The following is an 8,871-nucleotide window of genomic DNA, read 5'->3' as shown; positions in this document are numbered from 1 at the left end:
ATAAGATATCTTATAAAGTATATAAGATACCTTATATAAAATATGTTTATATAGTAATCTCTCTTTCGTATGGAATCCATGATACACTATAAGGTATTCATTATCTTTGATCATTGGCATTTATTTTAAGGATAGTTGTCTCATTTGAAATCCTACCATTTATCATTTTCTTTTAATATGGCTGAGAGATAAATGTAGTTTTCTGTGTGAATAACCAGTGCATTGAGTTGTACGTTCAGGCTAAAAATAAACTTGTAAATTTCAAGAATTAGTATATAAGAATTTATTTTGTAATAAGTTTCAAGAAAGAAAATAAGAAATGAGCAAAAATTTTCCAATTCATACTCAGAATTTACTGTCTTAAACCAATTCTACTGAAACCTGAAGGAGGCAGTCCAAGTTCTTCAAGTCTTTAAACATGTCAAATATATACACATGTTTGCCACAGCAAATTAATTGCCTTGTAAGTCTTCATATGAAAAATACCACATTTGGGTCATACAAATGCTAGTCCAGATAAAATCCATGTAGTCTTTGAATTATTTGTTAAATGTCTCATTTCTGTTTATGCTTCACTTCTAATACAACTGACTTTATTCAAAGATGACGTGCTGACAACTCCTCTTCAAACATAATAGCTTGTTCTGAACTTCTCTCAACATACTGAAAAGTAAAAATAACATTTATTATTCCTAAAGTATGCTTGACCTAAAATGGTTTACTTTTATAAATTGTTATTTGGATGGAGAGTCGTCTCATTGGCACTCATACCACACCTTCCTATACCTTTTGTTTGAGTTTAATCAGCCATTCATATGAAAAGTTTAATTTGATACATTTTGAATTGGTAATTTTTTATAAAAAAAAAGATGTGGTATGATTGCTAATGAGACAACTCTCAACAAGAGACCAAATGACCAGAAATTAACAACTGTAGTATAAGTCACAGTATGGCCTTCAACAATAAGCAAAGCCCACACGATATGGTCAGCTATAGAAGGCTCCAAAATTTCCATTGTAAAATAATTCAAACGAGAAAAACTAATGCCCTAATAAAAGTACAAAATAAGTTCCCTTTAAACAAACCTGAACACAAACATAACTTGTAAACTATGTTAAAGTTTCAAAGTCAATGAACCATGATCAGGGGTGGGGCTATATAATCTCCATGGAAATGATACTTTCAAATGCTAATACATTTGCATACCAAATATCATTGACTTAACATTAGCAGTTCATCTTAAACTAATCTAATCACAAACTAATACATGTAAACTAAGCAAAAGTTTCAAAGTCAATAGACCATGACTGAGGGGGCGGGCCAAATATTCTCCATGGAAATGAGATGTGCTAATGCTTAAACAACTGAACATCAATTAACATTGGCCTACCACTAATGGTTCCCCTTGAACTAACCTAATCACAAACTAATACATGTTAATTTTCAAAGTCTATAGACCATGACTGAGGGGGCAGAGTAAAAAAATCTCCATGAAAATGAGATATGCCAATGCCTATACAACTGCATACCAAATATCATTGACCTACCACTAGTGGTTCCCCATAAATTGATCTAATCACAACCTAATACAAGCCGGAAACAGCATACCTATGTCTCACTTTTTGACTCAGTCAAGGCAGGACAAAAAATCAAATATGTGAAACAGCCAAAAATAACTACCACTGAATTACAGTCTCCTGACTTGGGACATACACATTCATACATATTGTGGTGGGGTTAGACATGTTAGTGAGAAGCACCTAACAGTCCCCAATCTGGGAAAGTTGTGTCAATGTCAGATAAATCCAAAAGGGGAATAAGAGGAGGGGGAAGGGGGACCAAAAGGTAAAAATGTGTGTACAAAGAGGTGGATTAAAAGGGGCCCTATTTTCTGGGGAGATTTTTGTTGATTATATAGGGAATCACTGAAGCTTGACAGGAGCGAGTCCCCTCTTAGGCATTCAATGGGCCCCCACTGATGAACATTTCTGGATCTACCACTCGTACATAGGAACTAGACTAAATGAAAAAACAGTGTCTGGCCTACTTTTGCTGTTAGTCCCAGGTTCAACAAAGTACGTTAGGTAAAAATCCAAGCTCAGTTATGTTAAAAACTTGAACTGCAGACTATATGTAATGTTATCTAGAAGAACAAGAGTGCACACGCTGAAATGTCTCGCCTCCTTTACTAATCATTGATATTATGTTGATAGTCCTAAGTATCGCCTTCTTTACTAATCATTGATATTATGTTGATAGTCCTAAGTATCGCCTTCTTTACTAATCATTGATATTATGTTGATAGTCCTAAGTATAGAGCTTTATTAAAAACTGTCAAATAAACTTAACATTAACCAAGATTACTAAACAAAGACCAATAAACCATGAAAATGAGGTCAATGTCAGATGAACCATGCCAGGCAGACATGAACAGATAACAATGCTTCCATACAACAAATATAGTTGACCTATTCCCTATCATATTCTAAGAAAAATATGCCTAATTACAAAACCTTAACGTTGAACCATGAAAATGAGGTTGAGGTCAAATAAAACCTGTGCGACTGACATATAGATCATAAAATATTTCCATACACCAAATATAGTTGACCTATGGCATATAGTATTAGATAACAAGAACAAAACTCAAAAACTTAACTTTTGACCACAACCATGAAAATGAGGTCAAGGTCAGATGCCCGCTAGACATGTACACCTTGCAATCATTCCATACAACAAATATTGTAGATCTATTGCATAAAGTATAAGAAAAACAGACCAAAACACAAAAACTTAACAATAACCACTGAACCATGAAAATGAGGTCAAGGTCAGATGACACCTGCCAGTTGGACATGTACACCTTACAGTTCTTCCACACACGGAATATACTAGCCCTATTGCCTATAGTATCTGAGATATGAACTTGACCACCAAAACTTAACCTTGTTCACTGATCCATGAAATGAAAACTTTCTGACCAGCATGAGGACCTTGCAAGGTATGCACATACCAAATATGATTATCCTATTACTTATCATAAGAGAGAATTCAACATTACAAAATATCTGAACTTTTTTTTCAAGTGGTCACTGAACCATGAAAGTGAGGTCAAAGACATTGGACATGTGACTGTCAGAAAGTTCGTAACATGAGGCATATATATACAAAGCATGAAGCATCCAGGTCTTCCACATTCTAAACTATAAAGCTTTTAAAAAGTTAGCTAACACCGCCACTGCTTCCCCCGTAGCCGCCAGATTACTATCCCTATGTCAGACTTTCTGCTCGACAAAAACTATGTCCATTTATAAATAATGTTTGGAAAAACAAAAAATTTCCTTCTAGATACTAGTCTTTGATTATAAACAAGCTTCTGTCCAAGTTTGGTAGACATCCAGGATATTTTAAGAAAGTTATTCAAATTTAAAAAACTTTAACCACAGAGTTAATGTCCATAATGTTAACTGGCAGAAAAAAATAAGACCATTTATAAGTATAAATTACGGTTAAACAGATTTTTTTTTTTAACAAAAATTTAAGTTGTCAAAATTTCAATAGCTTTGACCACAGAGTGAATATTTGTGGAGGAAGCTGATGACACAATGTAGGAATACTATGTCTACCTATTGCATCAAAAGTCACAGGCCTGTACAAAAGTTTATTACATTGCAATCAGAATAGTAGGTATGTGATGTGCCAGATAAATGAAGACAGGTTAATATCCCTGTCCTGTGCATTGGAAGTCATTTTCATATCGTTCAATTTTTAAGATATCCTATCAATTTAAAATATATGTTGTATTTTCAATGAGATATCTTATTTAATTTGAAATTAATAACATATTAGATATATCATAAATTTAAAACATATTTTTTAAAGTAAATATTTGCATACTTTGTAAACCTCAAATTAAAATAAGATATGACATAACATAACAAGAATGTGTGTCAAAAACTACCTAGACCAAAAACTTTAACCTGAAATTTGCAATATCATTTTCTATTTTCAGTGGACTGTGAAATTAAGGTCAAAACTTTAATTTGGTAATAAAACTAGAAAGATCATACCATGGGGAACATGTGTACTAAGTTTCAAGTTGATTAGACTTCAACTTCATCAAAAATTTGTAAGGGTTGAGCGGAACCCAGTGTCTCGCCTACTTTTGCTGGAAATGGCAGGCTCAACAAAAATGAGGGAAAAAATCAATAAAAATATTCCTCTTGATACTATCTTTTGAATGTAAGAAGCTTCTGTCCAAGTTTGGTAAAAATCAAGGATAGTTAATGAATCTAACAAACATTTTGAAAACTTTAACTGCAGACTGTATTTAATGTTAAGGTTCCACTAAAGTCAAAATATAGGACACTTCATAAACATTTAAACTTTGCCTGTATTTTTCAACCTATAATGAATAAAGTCATAAACTATGAAAACATATGTTCATTAAAACATACTTTACATATACACACTGTGTAAATTGTAAATAAACTTGAAATTGTTATGTTGTGGCCAAACCGGTTCTTGGGGTGAACACTAAATTTTCAAAAAAATCTGCAGGCCAACAAGACGACTTAATTTGCTTAAAATTGGTATGGACGAATAATATTACATGTAATGCAGGGCAAACCATTGTTGATTTTTTATAAAAGGTATTGATTTTCGAGTTTCAGTTAATTTCATGTAACTAAGTGAACTAATATGGAAGGTACAATACAGAAATTCGACAAATATGCCATTAAAACATATGTATGTGACAAATCAGCATTAGCTTGCCCTGCATTACATGTTACAGTATTCATCCATACCAATTTTAAGCAAATTAAGTCGTCTTGCAGGCCTGCAGATTTTTTTGAAAATTTAGTGTTCACCCCAAGAACCGGTTTGGCCACAACATAACAATTTCAAGTTTATTTACAATTTACACAGTGTGTATATGTAAAGTATGTTTAAATGAACATATGTTTTCATAGTTTATGACTTTATTCATTATAGGTTGAAAAAATACAGGCAAAGTTTAGATGTTTATGAAGTGTCCTATATTTTGACTTTAGTGGAACCTTAAGGTTCATGTGGACCCTATGGCTAAAATGGCCGTATTTTTACCTCAAAATTTACTCTGAGTACAGACAAACCTGCGCATCTGTAAAAAAATTCAGGCATAGCATGCCCTAGATAAATGAATTTTAAGTACATTTTATGTTTTAGAAAAACAAAAACTTACCAGGATTTTGCCGTGCACTTTTTTTCATTCCTCCAGAAGGTGCCAAAATAAACTAAGTTGGGAAACAGGTTTGAGAACTTCCCCACAGGTAAACATTAAAATGAGCATTTTTAATTGACATGGACATTAGATGGACAATAGATACCTGAAAATAATTGGTTATCTAAACTGTGTACCTGAGTGGACCATATCTAGGTAAACTCAACTGTTTGTTAATTTTATCATCTTCTGCAGAGACGAAAAAAAGTGTACGGCAAAATCCAGTTAAGTTATGAATTTTCTAAATCATACAATGCTTTTGAATTCTATTTATATATATGGAAGTGTTTAACGACCTTGACTAGCTTTTCAGCCCTCGCACGGTCGGTAAAATTCTATTTATCTAGTCCATTTAAAAGTAAAATACAGAAAAAATGGAGTTATCTTTTTACAAAATTTACTTCTGGATACTATCTTATGATCATAAATAAGCTTCTGTCCAAGTTTGGTACAAACCCAGGATAGTAAAAGAAAGTTATTACAATTTTAAAAACTTTAACCACAGAGTGAATGTAATGTTTCCCCGCAGAAAAATTAAGTCCATTTAAAAGTCAAAATGAAAGTAAAATTCGGAAAAAATGGATTTATTTTTTTACAAAATTTATTTCTGGATACTATCTTATGATCATAAACAAGTTTCTGTCCAAAGTTTGATTCAAACCAAGGATATTTTAAGAAAGTTATTAAAATTCAAAAAACTTTAACCACAGAGTGAATGTAATGTTTCCCTGCAGAAAAAAACTCAGTTCATTTATAAGTAAAATACGAAAAAAATGGAATTTTATTTTTACAAAATTTACTTCTGGATGCTATCTTATGATCATAAACAAGATTCTGTCCAAGTTTGGTAGAAATCCAGTATAGTTTAAAATAGTTATTAAAATTTCAAAAACTTTAACCACAGAGTGAATATTTGTGGACGCCGCCGACAACCACGACACGGACAGAATGTAGGATGCTTAGTCGCGCTTTTTCGACTAAAGTCGAAGGCTCGACAAAAAGTACCTTGACCAAAAACTTAAGTAACCTGTCAGAAAGCGGGAAGGACAGACTAATGAATGAACAGTCGAATGGACGGGTGAACAAATGGATACACAGACCAGAAAACATAATGTCCCTCTACTATCCTATGTGGGGCATAAAAAACATAATGCCCCTCTACTAGCATAGGTGGGGCATATAAAAAACTACATTTTTTTATTTAAATTGCAAGTCACAATTTATAAAAGTAAACCAGTCATAGGCAAATCAAGGCGGGGAGGGTTCCGTGTTTTGGGAAAAATTTGGTTGATTATATAGGGAACCACTGAAGCATTCTGTGTTATGTGTGGTGTCATATCATTTTCATATTGACCATCAATATATGAATTAAAAGAAACACAGCGTGACGTCAGTACTATTGATTTATATAATTTTCAAGTCGAGACAATAAACAGAATGTAAACCTACCTTGTATGAGGTACAAATGCCCTGTATAAACAAAACTCTGGAACCCTTGTGGTACTACATCATGTACAATCTTAGTCTGGTTCAATATCTGCAATAAAAACATAATCATGACTGTTGCTGCTAAAAGTTTTGTTTATACACTTTTAAACCGAGATATATTATGTAATTTGTCTAACAAAATGATTGTGTGCTAATATTTTTTTTAATGATTACGATGTTTAAAGTTTTTATCCCCCCCCCCCCCCCCCCCCCCCCCCAACAAAATGGGCAAACGAACTCAGGGTGAATGGACCCGATACCAGAAATATTGGAACATGACTTCAAACATTTTTCCACAATTGATGTAATTGATTCACAAAACTTGGCAAATTGATAATTATTCCTGACATGTTTAACCTTCAAAATATCTAGAATCTTTCATTTTGACCATATTTTTTTTTTATGCAATAAAATCATATTAGTTATATATATGTTGAAATATGACATATTACAAATGTATAACATGTTATAGAAAACTTACCTTTTTTATTTATAAAATCAAAGATGTCCATTAAATATGAGTACAAACTATATCAGCACCCCTCAGTTCAAGATATAAGCAAATTCTAACCAAGACAATAGAATTTCCCTCCAAAAAAGACATGTGACTTAATGAACCAATCATTATAAAGAAGAGAGAGTTGTCATACCCAAACTTGTAAAACCTAAACGGTTATAACAAACCTAACTCATTGGTCCATGAAGACAATCACTAGTGCATGACTTGAAACTACTCACTAAGCAACTTAGAATTAAAAATATTAACTCATCAGATATACTATTTAGCATGTTTAGAATATTGTTATTAAAAGAATTAATAATTAATAATTGTTAACCTCAGCTAGTCTGTCTATAAGTTTATTCACTGGAAGTTTTGCCAGTTTCATGCAATATGGGGCAATCATTATCTGATTCAATTTTTTTTTTATCTGTATCTGTATCTGCAGAAATATTGCATACAAGTGTTATGTAATACCAAAAGATTACATCCCAGCTCCTTTGTTCTAACAGGGGTGATCTGAGACGGATCACCCCTACCAGATCACCCCAGTTTGAGTTTCTTTGTTGTGCATGCTTTCCTTTGTTCTGTAACATTTTGGCAGGAATGTCAAATCCACTATAAAACTTAATTAATTATACGGAGAAGAATATCTATCAAAATTCACGTCGAAAAAATCCAGTGTATATGGACTATATGCTGGGATTCCAACTCATGCAAGACCTTTGGCATATCAAGCCACGACACATACCACTACACGGTACCAGGACGACTGGATACGAACTAACAGTTATTTAACATACTTAAGGAAGCAAGATTTTTAAAGTGGGCTGAGTTGGCAGACCTTAATTCATTGGGGTTTAAACCTTTTTCGTTAATAAGTGAGTTTTCAGACTGATTCTTCAATTTGATTTTACACTTCAATAGAGGGGTGGGTCGGTAAACAAGAATAGGGCAATTTTTTTTGTAAAGTGGGATATAGTATGGGCCAATTGGCAAGTGGGGCAAGTTGACATTGTTTGATATCTACTCATCTTGTTCGGGGGTCATAAAGGGTATACATCATATAGTAATATATAAAGTATATTTTAATGGTTGTGTGGCATTCTAAACTAGATCTTTTGAATTGTAAATGTAAATGTTTTTTTTCTCTTATCTGAATGAGCTGGAATGTAAAATAGTTATCCCATTCGGAATTGGTGTGTCAGTGTTATGTCACTGTCTTACACTGACAAACAGCATCCTTGTGGGATAACTATTAATTATGGTAAGGGAGCTACCATTTGATTTTTATGGGAGGGCTAGGATGAAATTTGAAAAAAATAGGTAGGACAAGAGTTTTGAGTTAAAAAAAAAGGCAGGATGAGACACTTGCAAAACAAAAACTCAGGATAACAATTTATGTGAAAAAAAGTCAGGATAAACTAAAAAAAAAAAGCAGGACCGGATAGAGTGAAAAATAAAAAGGCAGGACAGAGATTACAACTAAAAAAAAAATGCAGGACAAAATTTTTCATCCTAGCCCCCCCATAAAAATCAAATGGTAGCTCCCTAATTATGATTGTTTTTAGAATAGGTTATTTAAGGAATGACTGTCATATTTTTTCTTTCTATAAACTT

The 8,871-nt window shown here is 32.8% G+C and overlaps 1 long non-coding RNA gene across 1 annotated transcript; it reads right to left on the bottom strand.

Annotated features, from left to right (window-relative positions):
* Nucleotides 1-364: 364 nt before the first annotated feature.
* LOC134686965 (uncharacterized) lies at nt 365-8,090 on the bottom strand. The gene is made up of 3 exons (XR_010101709.1): nt 7,234-8,090; nt 6,714-6,801; nt 365-663 (listed from the first exon to the last, which is right to left on the bottom strand). It is a non-coding gene; the product is annotated as an uncharacterized LOC134686965 (long non-coding RNA).
* Between the last annotated feature and the right edge of the window lie 781 nt (nt 8,091-8,871).

Source organism: Mytilus trossulus, chromosome 10, assembly GCF_036588685.1.
Source record: "Mytilus trossulus isolate FHL-02 chromosome 10, PNRI_Mtr1.1.1.hap1, whole genome shotgun sequence".
Lineage (NCBI taxonomy): Eukaryota > Metazoa > Mollusca > Bivalvia > Mytilida > Mytilidae > Mytilus > Mytilus trossulus.
Note: the sequence above shows the minus strand (reverse complement) of the source record. Positions and strands in the feature narration are given on the sequence as shown.